Below are 15,000 nucleotides of genomic sequence, written 5' to 3'. Positions count from 1 at the left end.
GAACTTGGTTAGTAGACTTGGTGCCTGTTTCTGTGTCCTGCTGAAGACAAGGACGTCTTGATACCACTGTCAAAGCCCAGTTTATTAAGAAAAGCATCCATGGAAGAAGAAGTGTTGATTCGAAAATGGTTCTCCTCCAATTTCTCTCCACTTGCTAGAAATACAGAGTCTCCAATATAGTACAGAACAGAGTGTTAAAGTCGGGGATGAAAGAGGATGAAAATGGGAAGTTTACTTATGGAGAGAACTGAGAAATATCCTGTGTGCAGACACCAGTGTTGGACGATTGAATACATTTAAATAATGCCTCTAGATTGCTGACATTTATCTGTGCCTCAGTGGCCTAATGGATAAGGCACTGGCCTCCTAAGCCAGGGATTGTGGGTTCGAGTCCCATCTGAGTTGCAAACCAATGTCCACTCTTACTTTTCCAGAAAAATAAATATATTTATTACATACTTCCTCTCAGAAGCTTATCAGGTATTAGGAACTTTGAAATGGTACCGTTTTACTTCTATAGTCTTCAGAGTCATGTTGATGTTCTGAAACTACAAAGTCGATTTTTAAACACTTATCTTTGTCAGATGCATTTTTGACCCGGCAGAAGATATTCCTTTGGAAAAAATTATTTGAATTGGATTGGTGTAACTGTTGTTTCTAGAGGTGGTGAAAGGCTTTCATCTACTTGAATAGGGCAAGTCAGGATTCATGAAACGTATACAACCTTTGAGTGTGTGTAAATTGGAATATCCAGGAAGGAGCAGTTTGTACTACTTTCAAAACAGTTTCTCTCCACTTCGGGAAACATCCAGAGCTATAAAAAGCATACACTGAGCTTTAATCTCATGAAGAAAGAGGTTTAAATGCAAAAAAGAAAACAATAGCTTATCGTACTGGTGACATTCTCATTATATAAATTCCAAAAAAGTGATTTAATTGAAAGGAGCTGAAAAAAACCAACAATGGTTTGTAAACCTAAATAACTATCAATAATACATTTTCCAACCTTGCATACCACCTACAGTATAAAAATAAACGCAGCAGGACACATGACCGCGTGGCCTAATGGATAAGGCGTCTGACTTCGGATCAGAAGATTGAGGGTTCGAGTCCCTTTGTGGTCGGTTTTTTACAATGGTCACACAATTCAGGTTTCCATTCAGAATGGAAGCAGGCTATTCCAATACTCTTATAGCCATCATGTTCTCATTCCTAATTAATAATAAAGTCGAGTACATACTGCACAGTCATTTAGATTGCATCTTCAGTCTAAAATCTAGTGCATTTAAGTGGCATTAAAAAGTGCTTCTATGTACATGCACTGAATATGTACTAGGTTTGCAGAATTTTGACTTGACAGAATGGGTTTTAGCTTAAGTGTGTGTAGATGAACTGCAAGGTGTGTAAGTATGTGTTCATGTAGTGCTTCAAGTGTAAAATCTGTATGATTTGTGCAGTTAAAGTGCTCATTTTGCCTACAAGAAAGAAAAGTACTACAGAAGAATTACAAAGGATTGGCACATTGGCTGCCTTTGCTGATGACACAGTTGGCTAAATTGTAAAGCACTGGTCTATTAAGTTGCAGAGTGTGGTTGAACTTGGTTAGTAGACTTGGTGCCTGTTTCTGTGTCCTGCTGAAGACAAGTGTGGTAAATAAATAATTAATTACCGTTACTATTTTTCTATACATTAACCAAAACAGATAGCTCAATAAATAAGAGGCAGGATCCTTGGAATCTGAGTCAGAAATGGCTTTAATCGGATGGCTCGAGCCTAAAGACCATGATGTGGCATGCAATGGAATGGAATGGCAGCTGCTACCTTTCATCAACATTACATAGTGTATATATAGGAAAACATTACAATTACATTGAATACAGTAGGCGTAACAAGTGACAAACGTAAGATAAGACCAAATGGGCGTACAAAGAAGGCGTGCACAGGACGTGCACGTAGACATGTGATGAAAACGTCACTGAAGTGTCATAAATGGGTGGATACATGGAGGGGGCTACCTGGGCAGCTGGAACCTTTAACCTACTGGTGCGCGCAAACGGGCCATGACGTATAACTAGGGAGAGCTGGGGGCTCTGATTTCTACACTAGAAGAGGAGACTGAAGTCTGAGATGTCAGGACGACATGTACCTATAGCATATCTGGTATCTTGTGTTTGGAGTACATGTTGATAGAATCTAAAAGTCATCAGAGCAAAGGCTACTTGACACTAAGGCTGGTGCATGCATATATTCTACATGTATTGCGTGTGCTATGAATCTTCTATGGATATTAATTCTCTTACATGGAGACAGAAAGACTAGACTATAGCTGAAGATGTTTATGCGGTTCGTTAGCTTAGGAATGTGAAACCGGGGAGCTGAACTGATAACTAGAGGCATAACATATTCTTGGCAGACAGGCAGGCAGGCCAGGCCGGGCACCGCGCTGCTTGGCAGAAAGTAAGTGAAGGGTCAGGGATACGGGAGGGGCTGCATCGCTCCTCGGAATGATTTCAGGAGACTGGAGCGTGAATCTGGTGTCTGGGCCCTTTGAGGCCTAGAAACGGGGACAACTCGATGAATTAACGTGCACAATGTAAAACGTTGGCAACATCGGCCTAATACTCGTTGCTTTCACGAGGACTGGATAACTGGCATACTAACGTTGGACACAACTATAATTGCGTCTTTATTCGGTCAAGGGGAACATATGCATATCGATCATGCACATATAACATATAATGGGGAACACGTAGGGACACATGACAAGGCAAAATTCAATTTTCCTCATTCCCTCCTTGTGCCCTACGTTTCCTTCAGGAAACATCAATATTCATGATACCATCTATCTGTTCATATAGCATCATTCGCTCAGCTCGAATCTTCGTGGAACGGGACTTAGGACTTGGAATACAAGAGTTATCGCACAAGCCGCAAATCGCAGGGCCACATTGTAAACATAGACAACAACTGAATATGATCATTACTACTATTCCTAGGAATGACAGTACTTTCCATCCCCAGGCAGATATTATACTCCAGAGCCAACCGGACCATGTCCAGGTGCCTGGATTCTGGTGTAACTGATGGGCTATTTTATTTAGTCTGGTTATAGCTGAATAAACAGACGGTGCATTATTAGGAATGAAAATGCAACAACTAGATCCAATGACTTTACAAGCTCCGCCCCTATCGGCCAGTATGACGTCAAGGACAAGGCGGTTTTGAAGGACAACAAATCTCATAGCAGATTGTTCTTCAGTTAAGTTACCTAGAGCGGAAGTAGTCTCATTCACTACTGCTTCAAGGGTTCTGGTTAACCTACGTATTAGCTTACTATTCTGGACAGGACCTATGAAGAAAAAGAAACCTTTATTGAAGTCTTGATACTGTTCTAGGGCAGTTTCAGTTTGATCGACAATTGGGGACTCGATCTCCCTTCTATGTCTAACGTGTACTAGATCTGTATTTCTGTGATAATCGGATGGGGCTAGGAAAACTGGTGGCAGTAGGAAGGCAATGTAACATGTTCCATCCCAATCTAGGGGCAGACGTACATATGCGGTCTGACCACACACAAAATACGAATGACATGAGGCTTTAAAATTAGATTTCCCACTGTCACTATACTCGACCACAGTAGTACAATCACTATATCCTAGATGTACTGAACCATTCTTTCTGACACATAATTCGCCTTTCACTGGTAGGACTGTAATAGCAGGCAAGTCTGGAGTAGTCTCGAACTGAACATTCAAAACCATGAAATTCGAGGAATAATTACCTAGATCATATACTTCATTTTCTAGATCTAACCCTGTTCTATGGGAAAGACCTTCCTTGTCTAGGAAACATGTTCTATTCAAAAGGGACTTATCGTCTGTGGATGACGTTATCGTAGACCATGCTCCACACGAACCATTGTGTGAAAACGGATAGGGAAAAAGTGGCAAAACTCCCTTCGGTGTCTGGAAAGGGGGGAGTCGACCACACACCCAACAATTAGTGGCATTGCTAGTCTGGTGTGAATAGTGCAACATTCGGATAAAAGTATTGTTGCGCATAGCAAGTCTGTAAGATAACTCGTGAGGAGGTAGTTCACTAAAAGTGTGCTCTACTGTATTATTAGAAGAAAAATGTACATGTGAATCAATAGGAGGAAAATATACATGTAAAACATAACTTATGCATGTAACTGTAAGACTCAGAAATAACATAAACAATAATGTTCTCACGCATCGACTGCGTAAGTTTTTACAATAGCGTATTTTCTTAGAGTTTCGACTAACTCTCTCACTATGGGGGTCTATCTCATACATGTCAGGAACCTGTCTAACCGTTTCACCCGAGAGGGACTTAGACAATTAAACTGGCTGACTTACTAGACCATAATTTTTCTTTATATTCCTGCTGTGGAGTTTTCTCTAACAGGGGAAGTTTAGAGTCAGTATCTGGGCAGTCCTTGAGAACGGGGCAGTCCTTGAAAAAAGTCTTTGGACGGAGTCCATGGAATCGTTTAACGTGGCTGGAGTGCAACCACCCCTTACGGCCCTCTACTTTAATCGCAGTCCTTGTTGTCATCAGAACGAGCTTTGGTTCTTTCCAGCGGGGCTCCAGCGGACTTGAACGATCAAAGTTCCATATCAAGACGAGGTCGCCTGGTATGACCTCGTGCGGTTTCACTTGGGTGTTGTCTGGAAAGGCAGCCGCGACCTGTGAACGACAAGAGAGTAGTGCAGACATCAAGGAAGCCAGGTAATCTGTCAGCATATTACTGTCAACATCTGTTATTTTACGTGGCATTGGTGTACCCCACATGTTTGGGGGACGACCGAATACAACCTCAAAAGGGGACAGACCTGAACGGGAATGAGCGACCATTCTCATGTAAAAAAGGGCGACTGGCAGGGCTACCATCCAATCTACGCCTTTTTCTGCGCAAACCTTTGCAATGCGGATTTTCAGAGTCTGATTATGTCTCTCGACGAGGCCAGCTGCCTCGGGGTGTCGTACACAATGGAACTTCCACTGGTACCCTAACAGAAGAGATACTTGTTTCATGAGTTCGGATGAGAATGGCTGGCCGTTGTCTGAATACACGACCCTGGGCAAACCATAGCGGGGGAAAAACTCACGAACCAACTGCCTGGCAGTGGTCGCGGCAGTGTATCCGGGCGACCAGATGGCCGGGCACGAAAGGGACGCCATCCGGTCGCCCCGTGCCCCCACGAAGGAGGGAGCGGGCGCCCGGGGCCCCAGCCGGGCCACAGCCATGGAGGCTGCCAGGGACCGGCGGGCCCTCCGACCCGGGGCCCGCTTACACCTTGACAAGCAGGGGAGGCCTGCAAGGGACCGACGGACCCCTGTCCTGGGCCCTGGGTGGAGCGGCAGCTCCCAGGCCCGGAGGCACAGGGGAAGCCTCCCCGGGCCCGCCGGACCCCGTCCCGGGCACCCTGCCCCGCGGCAGGACCCAGGACGGAGCCCGGGGTGGGGAGGCCACCCTCCCCGGGGCCCTCAGGGGCCCCGGATGGAGCTCCTGAACACAGACAAGCAAGGGGAGGCTCCCCGGGCACATCGGAACCCCTTTCCGGGCCCTTGGCAGTGCGGCAGGCTGGGAGACAGGGCCCAGGGCCTGAGCACCCGACCCGGGGCCCGCCCGGGCCCCTGGACCCAGCCGGGGCTCCCAAGCCCGGAGGCGCATGGGACGCCTCCCCGGTCCCTCCGGACCCCGTCCCGGGCACCCTGCCACGCAGCAGGACCAAGGACAGAGCCCGGGGTGGGGAGGCCGCCCTCCCCGGGCCCTCAGGGGCCCTAGCCACTGCTCCTGAACCCAGCCAAGCAAGGGGAGGCTCCCCGGGCACATCGGAACCCCTTCCCGGGCCCTTGGCCGTGCGGCAGGCTGGGAGACAGGGCCCAGGGCCGGAGCACCCGACCCGGGGCCCGCCCGGGCCCCTGGACCCAGCCGGGGCTCCCAAGCCCGGAGGCGCATGGGACGCCTCCCCGGTCCCTCCAGACCCCGTCCCGGGCACCCTGCCACGCAGCAGGACCAAGGACAGAGCCCGGGGTGGGGAGGCCACCCTCCCCGGGCCCTCAGGGGCCCTAGCCACTGCTCCTGAACCCAGCCAAGCAAGGGGAGGCTCCCCGGGCACATCGGAACCCCTTCCCGGGCCCTTGGCAGTGCGGCAGGCTGGGAGACAGGGCCCAGGGCCGGAGCACCCGACCCGGGGCCCGGCCGGGCCCCTGGACGCAGCCGGGGCTCCCAAGCCCGGAGGTGCATGGGACGCCTCCCCGGTCCCTCCGGACCCCGTCCCGGGCACCCTGCCACGCAGCAGGACCAAGGACAGAGCCCGGGGTGGGGAGGCCGCCCTCCCCGGGCCCTCAGGGGCCCTAGCCACTGCTCCTGAACCCAGCCAAGCAAGGGGAGGCTCCCCGGGCACATCGGAACCCCTTCCCGGGCCATTGGCAGTGCGGCAGGCTGGGAGACAGGGCCCTGGGCCGGAGCACCCGACCCGGGGCCCGGCCGGGCCCCTGGACCCAGCCGGGGCTCCCAAGCCCGGAGGTGCATGGGACGCCTCCCCGGTCCCTCCGGACCCCGTCCCGGGCACCCTGCCATGCAGCAGGACCAAGGACAGAGCCCGGGGTGGGGAGGCCGCCCTCCCCGGGCCCTCAGGGGCCCTAGCCACTGCTCCTGAACCCAGCCAAGCAAGGGGAGGCTCCCCGGGAACAACGGAACCCATTCCTAGGCCCTTGGCAGTGCGGTAGGCTGGGAGACAGGGACCAGGGCCGGAGCACCCGACCCGGGGCCCGCCCGGGGCCCGCCCGGGCCCCTGGACCGAGCCGGGGCTCCCAAGCCCGGAGGTGCATGGGACGCCTCCCCGGTCCCTCCGGACCCCGTCCCGGGCACCCTGCCACGCAGCAGGACCAAGGACAGAGCCCGGGGTGGGGAGGCCACCCTCCCCGGGCCCTCAGGGGCCCTAGCCACTGCTCCTGAACCCAGCCAAGCAAGGGGAGGCTCCCCGGGAACAACGGAACCCATTCCTAGGCCCTTGGCAGTGCGGTAGGCTGGGAGACAGGGACCAGGGCCGGAGCACCCGACCCGGGGCCCGCCCGGGCCCCTGGACCCAGCCGGGGCTCCCAAGCCCGGAGGCGCATGGGACGCCTCCCCGGACCCATGGAGCCCGTCCTGGGCATTGAACCATGCCGTTGGCCTGGAGAAGGGAGCCCCGGACGCCCGGGGGAGGACTGCCCGGTACCCGTGGAGCCCTTCCCGGGTACTTTGCAACGCCGTTGGCCTCCTGGAGATGGGTGCCCCGAACGCCCGGGGGGTGGGCTGCCCGGGACCCGTGGAGCCCGTCCTGGGCACTCTGACCTGCTGTTGGCCCGGGGGAGGGACCCCAGACGACCGGGACCCGTGGAGCCCGTCCTTGGCACTCTGACAAGCCGTTGGCCCGGGGAAGGGAGCCCCAGACGACCGGGACCTGTGGAGCCCGTCCTGGGCACTCCTGTATGCCGTTGGCCCGGGGAAGGGAGCCCCGGACGTCCGGGACCCGTGGAGCCCGTCCTGGGCACTCCTGTATGCCGTTGGCCCGGGGAAGGGAGCCCCGGACGTCCGGGACCCGTGGAGCCCGTCCTGGGCACTCTGAAATGCTTTGGCCCGGGGAAGGGCGCCCCGGACACCCGGGGGGAGGACTGCCCGGGACCCGTGGAACTCGTCCTGGGCACTCTGACATGCCGCTGGCCCGAGGAAGGGTGTCCCGGACGCCCGGGGCCCGTGGAGACCGTCCTGGGCACTCTGACAAGCCGTTGGCCCGGGGAAGGGAGACCTGGACGCCCGGAACCCGTGGAGCCCGTCCTGGGCACTCTGAAATGCTTTGGCCCGGGGAAGGGAGCCCCGGACGCCCGGGGGAGGACTGCCCGGGACCCGTGGAACTGGTCCTGGGCACTCTGACATGCCGCTGGCCCGGGGAAGGGTGCCCCGGATGACCGGGGCCCGTGGAGCCCGTCCTGGGCACTCTGCCATGCCGTCAGCCTGGATGGAGCCCCGGACGCCCGGGGGGGCGAAGGCCCGGGACGCATGGAGCCTGTCCCGGGCACTCTGCCATGCCGTCGGCCTGGATGGAGCACCGGACGCCCGGGGGACGACTGCCCAAGAGCCATGGAGCCCGTCCTGGGCAATTTGACATGCAGTTGGCCTGGAGGAAGGAAGCTCCGGGTGGCCTAGGGAGGTGTTGCCCAGGCATATCCCATCTGGTCCCCATGGCAGAGAACCACCAACCCTGGAGGGGTGTCCGGGCATACCCTGCCCCATAGTAATCCGGAGGCACATTACCCCCCTTTCTTGCAATCTGTGCACGCGAGGTGACAGAGGGGACCCAAGGCGTGAAAGAACCCGACCTCATGGAGCCCTCGCTGGGATCCGGGAGGCGAATGGCACCTCATTAAGACTTCCAGGGAAGTTCGGCCATCTGGTCCCCCCCATAGGAAAGCGTTGCGGGCGACCAGATGCCCGAGAGGATCCGGGCGACCAGATGGCCGAGGGAATCCGGGCGACCAGATGGCTGGGCATGGAGGTGAAGCCGCCTGGACTCTTCCCCACCCCGTCCCCGTCCCGGGACGAATGCCCGGGACGCATGGAGCCCGTCCTGGCCACTTGACGTCCCGTCCTGGGCATTGAACCATGCCGTCGGCCTGGAGAAGGGAGCCCCCGGACGCCCGGGGGAGGACTGCCCGGTACCCGTGGAGCCCTTCCCGGGTACTTTGCAACGCCGTTGGCCTCCTGGAGATGGGTGCCCCGGATGCCCGGGGGTGGGCTGCCCGGGACCCATGGAGCCCGTCCTGGGCACTTTTACATGCCGTCGGCCTTGAGGTGGGTGCCCTGGACGCCCGGGGGAGGCCTGCCCGGGACCCGTGGAGCCCCTCCCGGGTACTTTGCCAATGCCGTTGGCCTCATGGAGATGGGTGCCCCGGACGCCCGGGGGGAGGACTGCCCGGTACCCGTGGAGTCCTTTCCGGGTACTTTGCAACGCCGTTGGCCTCCTGGAGATATGTGCCCCGAACGCCCGGGGGGAGGGCTGTCCGGGGCCCATGGGGCCCGTCCTGGGCACTGTGACATGCCGTCGGCCTGGAGGTGGGAGCCCCGGACGAGCGGGGGAAGGCTGCCCGGGACCCGTGGAGCCCTTCCCGGGTACTTTGCCATCCCGTTGGCCTCCTGGAGATGGGTGCCCCGGACGCCCGGGGGAAGGCTGCCCGGGACCCGTGGAGCCCTTCCCGGGTACTTTGCCATCCCGTTGGCCTCATGGAGATGGGTGCCCCGGACGCCCAGGGGAGGTCTGTCCGGGACACGTGGAGCCCGTCCTGGGCATTGAGCCATGCCGTTGGCCCGGAGAATGGAGCCCCCAGACGCCCGGGAGAGGTGTTGCCCAGGCATATCTCATCTGGTCCCCCGGGCAGAGAACCACCAGCCCTGGAGAGGTGTCCGGGCGTACCCTGCCCCTAGTAATCCGGAGGGAAATTACCCCCCTTTCTTGCAATCCGTGCACGCGAGGTGACAGAGGGGACCCAAGGCGTAAAAGAACCCGACCTCATGGAGCCCTAGCTGGGATCCAGGAGCCGAATGGCACCTCATCGGGACTTCCAGGGAAGCCCGGCCATCTGGTCGCCCCATTGGAAAGCATCGCGGGCGACCAGAGGGCCGGGATCGAAAGGACTCCCAGCTCCCCATCCATCCCAAGCCTTCGCGGTAGGGTTCCTGACTGCCTGCCCACGCAAGGCAGGGCTCTTGGACCCCGGCTGGGCCTCAGGCGCAGGTTGGACCACCGGAGCTCTAGGGCCCGGACGACCTGGGGGAGGAATGCCCGGGACCCGTGGAGCCCATCCTGGGTACTTTGACATGCCGTCGGCCTGGAGGTGGGTGCCCCGGACGCCCCGGGGGAAGCTGCCCGGGACCCATGGAGCCCGTCCTGGGTACTTTGACATTCCGTCGGCCTGGAGGTGGGAGCCCCGGACGCCCGGGGGGAGGTCTGCCCGGGACCCATGGAGCCCGTCCTGGGTACTTTGCCAATGCCGTTGGCCTCATGGAGATGGGTGCCCCGGACGCCCGGGGGACGAATGCCCGGGACGCATGGAGCCCGTCCTGGGCACTTTTCCATGCCTTCGGCCTGGAGCCCCCAGACACCCAGGGGAGGACCACCGTGAAAACCATGGAGCCCGACCCGGGCACTCTGCCATACCGTCAGCCTAGATGGAGCCCCGGACGCCCAGGGGACGAATGCCCGGGACGCATGGAGCCCGTCCTGGGCACTTTTCAATGCCGTCAGCCTGGATGGAGCCCCGGACGCCCGGGGGACGACTGCCCAGGAGCCATGGAGCCCGTCCTGGGCAATTTGACATGCAGTTGGCCTGGAGGAAGGAAGCCCCGGGTGGCCTAGGGAGGTGTTGCCCAGGCGTAGCCCATCTGGTCCCCATGGCAGAGAACCACCAGCCTCGGAGGGGTGTCCGGGCGTACCCTTCTCCCTAGTAATCCGGAGGAAAATTACCCCCTTTTCTTGTAATCTGTGCACGCGAGGTGACAGAGGGGACCCAAGGCGCGAATGTACCCAACCTCCTGGAGCCCTCGCTGGGATCCGGGCGGCGAATGGCACCTCATCGGGACTTCCAGGGAAGTTCGGCCATCTGGTCGCCCCATAGGAAAGCGTTGCGGGCGACCAGATGCCCGAGGGGATCCGGGCGACCAGATGGCCGAGGGAATCTGGGCGATCAGATGGCTGGACACGGAAGTGAAGCCGCCTGGACTCTCCCGACCCTGTCCCCGTCCCCGTGCCCGTGCCCGGGATGCATGGAGCCCGTCCTGGGCACTTTTCCATGCCTTCGGCCTGGAGCCCCCAGACACCCAGGGGAGGACCACCGTGAAAGCCATGGAGCCCGACCCGGGCACTCTGCCATGCCGTCGGCCTGGATGGAGCCCCGGACGCCCGGGGGACAAATGCCCGGGACGCATGGAGCCCGTCCTGGGCACTTTTCCATGCCTTCGGCATGGAGCGCCCCGACACCCTGGGGAGGACCACCCTGGAAACCATGGAGCCCGACCCGGGCACTCTGCCATGCCGTCGGCCTGGATGGAGCCCCGGACGCCCGGGGGACAAATGCCCGGGACGCATGGAGCCCGTCCTGGGTACTTTTCCATGCCGTCGGCCAGGAGCCCCCTGACACCCAGGGGAGGACCACCGTGAAAACCATGGAGCCCGACCCGGGCACTCTGCCATACCGTCAGCCTGGATGTAGCCCCGGACACCCGGGGGACGAATGCCCGGGACGCATGGAGCCCGTCCCGGGCACTCTGCCATGCCGTCCCGACAAATTCGTACGGACTCCTAACCTTCCGACACGGATCGGAATCGAGCCCTTTCTGACCCAGCAGATTTCAGGTTGATTTGCTATATACTTTACGTACGATTTTATGGGGGCCGATTCCGATCCGGTACGTAAAAGCAAATACGACCGACATGTCGGACAACCACGTACACCCAGGGGATAGGACTGCCCGGGTCACATGGACCCCGTCCTGGGCACTCTGATCTGCCGCCGGCGCCGGGGATCGAACCGTGATCACCAGATGGGGATATCCCAAAAATCTGGCATGGATACGGCCCGCCAGGACAGGTTTGGGCACCCCTGTTGTACGGACTCCCAAGCCCTACGGTCCTTCTGACACGGATCGGAATCGAACCCAGCAGATTTCGCGTTGACTGCCTCTATATCAGGGGTGCCCAAACCAGTCCTGGCGGGCCGTATCCATGCCAGATTTTTGGGATATCCCCATCTGGGGATCACGGTTCGATCCCCGGCACCGGCGGCAGATTAGCCCAGCACCAGGTGACTCTGGGAAATAGCTGGCGCCGCGGCTAGGGAGGCTGACTCCGGAATCTGGAGATTTTTTTATTTAAGGTTTTTGTAGAGCGCGTAGTAACCCTCGAGCATCCCAGAGATCAGGGTTCGATCCCCGGCACCGGCCGCAGATTAGCCCAGCACCACGTGACTCTGGGAAATAGCTGGCGCCGCGGCTAGGGAGGCTGACTCCGGAATCTGGAGATCACGGTTCGATCCCCGGCACCGGCCGCAGATTAGCCCAGCACCAGGTGACTCTGGGAAATAGCTGGCGCCGCGGCTAGGGCGGCTGACTCCGGAATCTGGAGATTTTTTTATTTAAGGTTTTTGTAGAGCGCGTAGTAACCCTCGAGCATCCCAGAGATCAGGGTTCGATCCCCGGCACCGGCCGCAGATTAGCCCAGCACCACGTGACTCTGGGAAATAGCTGGCGCCGCGGCTAGGGCGGCTGACTCTGGAATCTGGGGATCACGGTTCGATCCCCGGCACCGGCGGCAGATTAGCCCAGCACCATGTGACTCTGGGCAATAGCTTGCTTAATCTTCCCAACGGCCCCTAGCGCCTAGAGACCCTTACGGGTGATTGTGCGCCTTACAAATGTGGATTATTATTATTATTATTATTATTTGGGCCGATTCCGATCCGGTTCGTAAAAGCACATCTGCCCGAATCTGTCGGACAACCACGTACGCCCGGGAGAGGACTGCCCGGGACCCGTGGAGCCCGTCCTGGTCACTCTGACCTGCCATCGGCCTGGAGAAGGGAGCGCCGGACGCCCGGGGGGAGGACTGCCCGGGACCCGTGGAGCCCGTCCTGGGCACTCTGACCTGCCGTCTGCCCGGGGAAGGGAGCCCCGGACGCCCGGGGGGAGGACTGTCCGGGACCCATGGAGCCCGTCCTGGGCACTCTGACCTGCCGACGGCCCGGGGAAGGGAGCCCCGGACGCCCGGGGGAGGACTGCCCGGGACCCGTGGAACTCGTCCTGGGCACTCTGACATGCCGCTGACCCGGGGAAGGGAACCCCGGACGCCCGGGAGCCGTGGAGCCCGTCCTGGGCACTCTGACAAGCCGTCGGACCGGGGAAGGGAGCCCCGGACGCCCGGGACCCGTGGAGCCTGTCCTGGGAACTCCGGCATGCCGTTGGCCCAGGGAAGGGAGTCCCAGATACCCGGGACCCGTGGAGCCCGTCATGGGCACTCTGACAAGCCGGTGTCCCGGGGAAGGGAGCCCCGGACGCCCGGGACTCGTGGAGCCCGTCCTGGGCACTCTGGCATGCCGTTGGCCTGGGGAAGGGAGCCCCGGACGCCCGGTGGGGGAGGACTGCCAGGGACCCGTGGAGCCCGTCCTGGGCACTTTGACCTGCCGTTGGCCTGGAGATGGAAGCCCCGGATGCCTGGGGGAGGACTGCCCGGGACCCATGGAGCCCGTCCCGGGTACTTTGCCATGCTGTTGGCCTCCTGGAGATGGGTGCCCCGGACGCCCGGGGGAGGACTGCCCGGGACGTATGGAGCCCGTCCCGGGCACTTTTCCATGCCGTCGGCAGGGATGGAGCCCCGGACGCCCGGGGGACGACTGCCCAAGAGCCATGGAGCCCGTCCTGGGCAATTTGACAAGCCGTTGGCCTGGAGGAAGGAAGCCCCGGGTGGCCTAGGGAGGTGTTACCCAGGCATAGCCCATCTGGTCCCCCTAGCAGAGAACCACCAACCTTGGAGGGGTGTCCGGGCGTACCCTGTCCCTAGTAATCCGGAGGGAAATTACCTGACTTTCTTGCAATCTGTGCACACGAGGTGACAGAGGGGACCCAAGGCGCGAAAGTACCTGACCTCCTGGAGCCCTGGCTGGGATCCGGGAGGCGAATGGCACCTCATCATGACTTCCAGGGCGACCAGATGGCCGAGGCGAGAGGGGCGACCAGATGGCCGGGACCAAAATGACGCCAATCTGCCTGCCCCGGAGCTGCAGGGCTCTGGGGCTGCAGGGTTCCGGGGGCTGCAAAGCTGCAGGTCTCTGGGGCTGCAGGGCTCCGGGGCTTCAGGCCTCCCCGGGCCCTGATGGACCCTCCGTCCCGGGCGCCTCCGACCCCCGGCCGGCTTGCAGGACGGAGGGGGGATTCCCGCACCACTGGGCCCTGCCGGACGGGGCTCAAGCCCCGGGCCCGGTCCACGGCCCCAGTCCCGGCTTTCCGAACCCTAGGCCGGGCCGGGGAGAGCCTCCCCTGGGCCCCCGGTGGACCCTCCGTCCCGGGCGCCCCGGACCCCCGGCCGGATTGCTGGACGGAGGGGTACCAGCACCCTCGGGGCCTGGCCAGATGGAGTTCAAGCCCCGGGTCCGGTCCCACCTTCCGAACCCTAGCCAGGCTGGGGAGAGCCTCCCCGGGAACCGGTGGAGCCCCGTCCCCAGCGCCCGGACCCACTGGTGGCCTGCGGGACAGGGGGCTCCAGCACCCTCGGGGCCTGGCCAGATGGAGTTCAAGCCCCGGGTCCGGTCCCACCTTCCGAACCCTAGCCAGGCTGGGGAGAGCCTCCCCGGGCCCCGGTGGAGCCCCGTCCCCAGCGCCCGGACCCACTGGTGGCCTGCGGGACAGGGGGCTCCAGCACCCTCGGGGCCTGGCCAGATGGAGTTCAAGCCACGGGTCAGGTCCCAACCTTCCGAACCCTAGCCAGGCTGGGGAGAGCCTCCCCGGGCCCCGGTGGAGCCCCGTCCCCAGCGCCCGGACCCACTGGTGGCCCGCGGGACAGGGGGCTCTAGCACCCTCGGGGCCTGGCCAGATGGAGTTCAAGCCCCGGGTCCGGTCCCACCTTCTGAACCCTAGCCAGGCTGGGGAGAGCCTCCCCGGGCCCCGGTGGAACCTCCGTCCCGGGCGCCCCGGACCCCCGGCCGGATTGCAGGACGGAGGGGTACCAGCACCCTCGGGGCCTGGCCAGATGGAGTTCAAGCCCCGGGTCCGGTCCCACCTTCCGAACCCTAGCCAGGCTGGGGAGAGCCTCCCCGGGCCCCAGTGGAGCCCCGTCCCCAGCACCCGGACCCTCTGGTGGCCTGCGCGACAGGGGGCTCGCGCACCCCGTGGCTGGCCGGACGGAGCTCAAGTCCCGGGCCCGGTCCCACCTTCCGAACCCTAGC

At 60.2% G+C, this 15,000-nt stretch overlaps 2 non-coding genes across 2 annotated transcripts; both read left to right on the top strand.

Annotated features, from left to right (window-relative positions):
* Window positions 1-332: 332 nt before the first annotated feature.
* TRNAR-CCU (transfer RNA arginine (anticodon CCU)) lies at window positions 333-407 on the top strand. Its single transcript has one exon. It is a non-coding gene; the product is annotated as a tRNA-Arg (tRNA).
* A 644-nt stretch (window positions 408-1,051) lies between these two features.
* On the top strand, window positions 1,052-1,124 carry TRNAR-UCG (transfer RNA arginine (anticodon UCG)). The gene has a single exon. It is a non-coding gene; the product is annotated as a tRNA-Arg (tRNA).
* Window positions 1,125-15,000: the final 13,876 nt, after the last annotated feature.

This window comes from Lissotriton helveticus, chromosome 5_1, assembly GCF_964261635.1.
Source record: "Lissotriton helveticus chromosome 5_1, aLisHel1.1, whole genome shotgun sequence".
NCBI lineage: Eukaryota > Metazoa > Chordata > Amphibia > Caudata > Salamandridae > Lissotriton > Lissotriton helveticus.
This window is presented reverse-complemented; position numbering and strand designations above follow the sequence as displayed.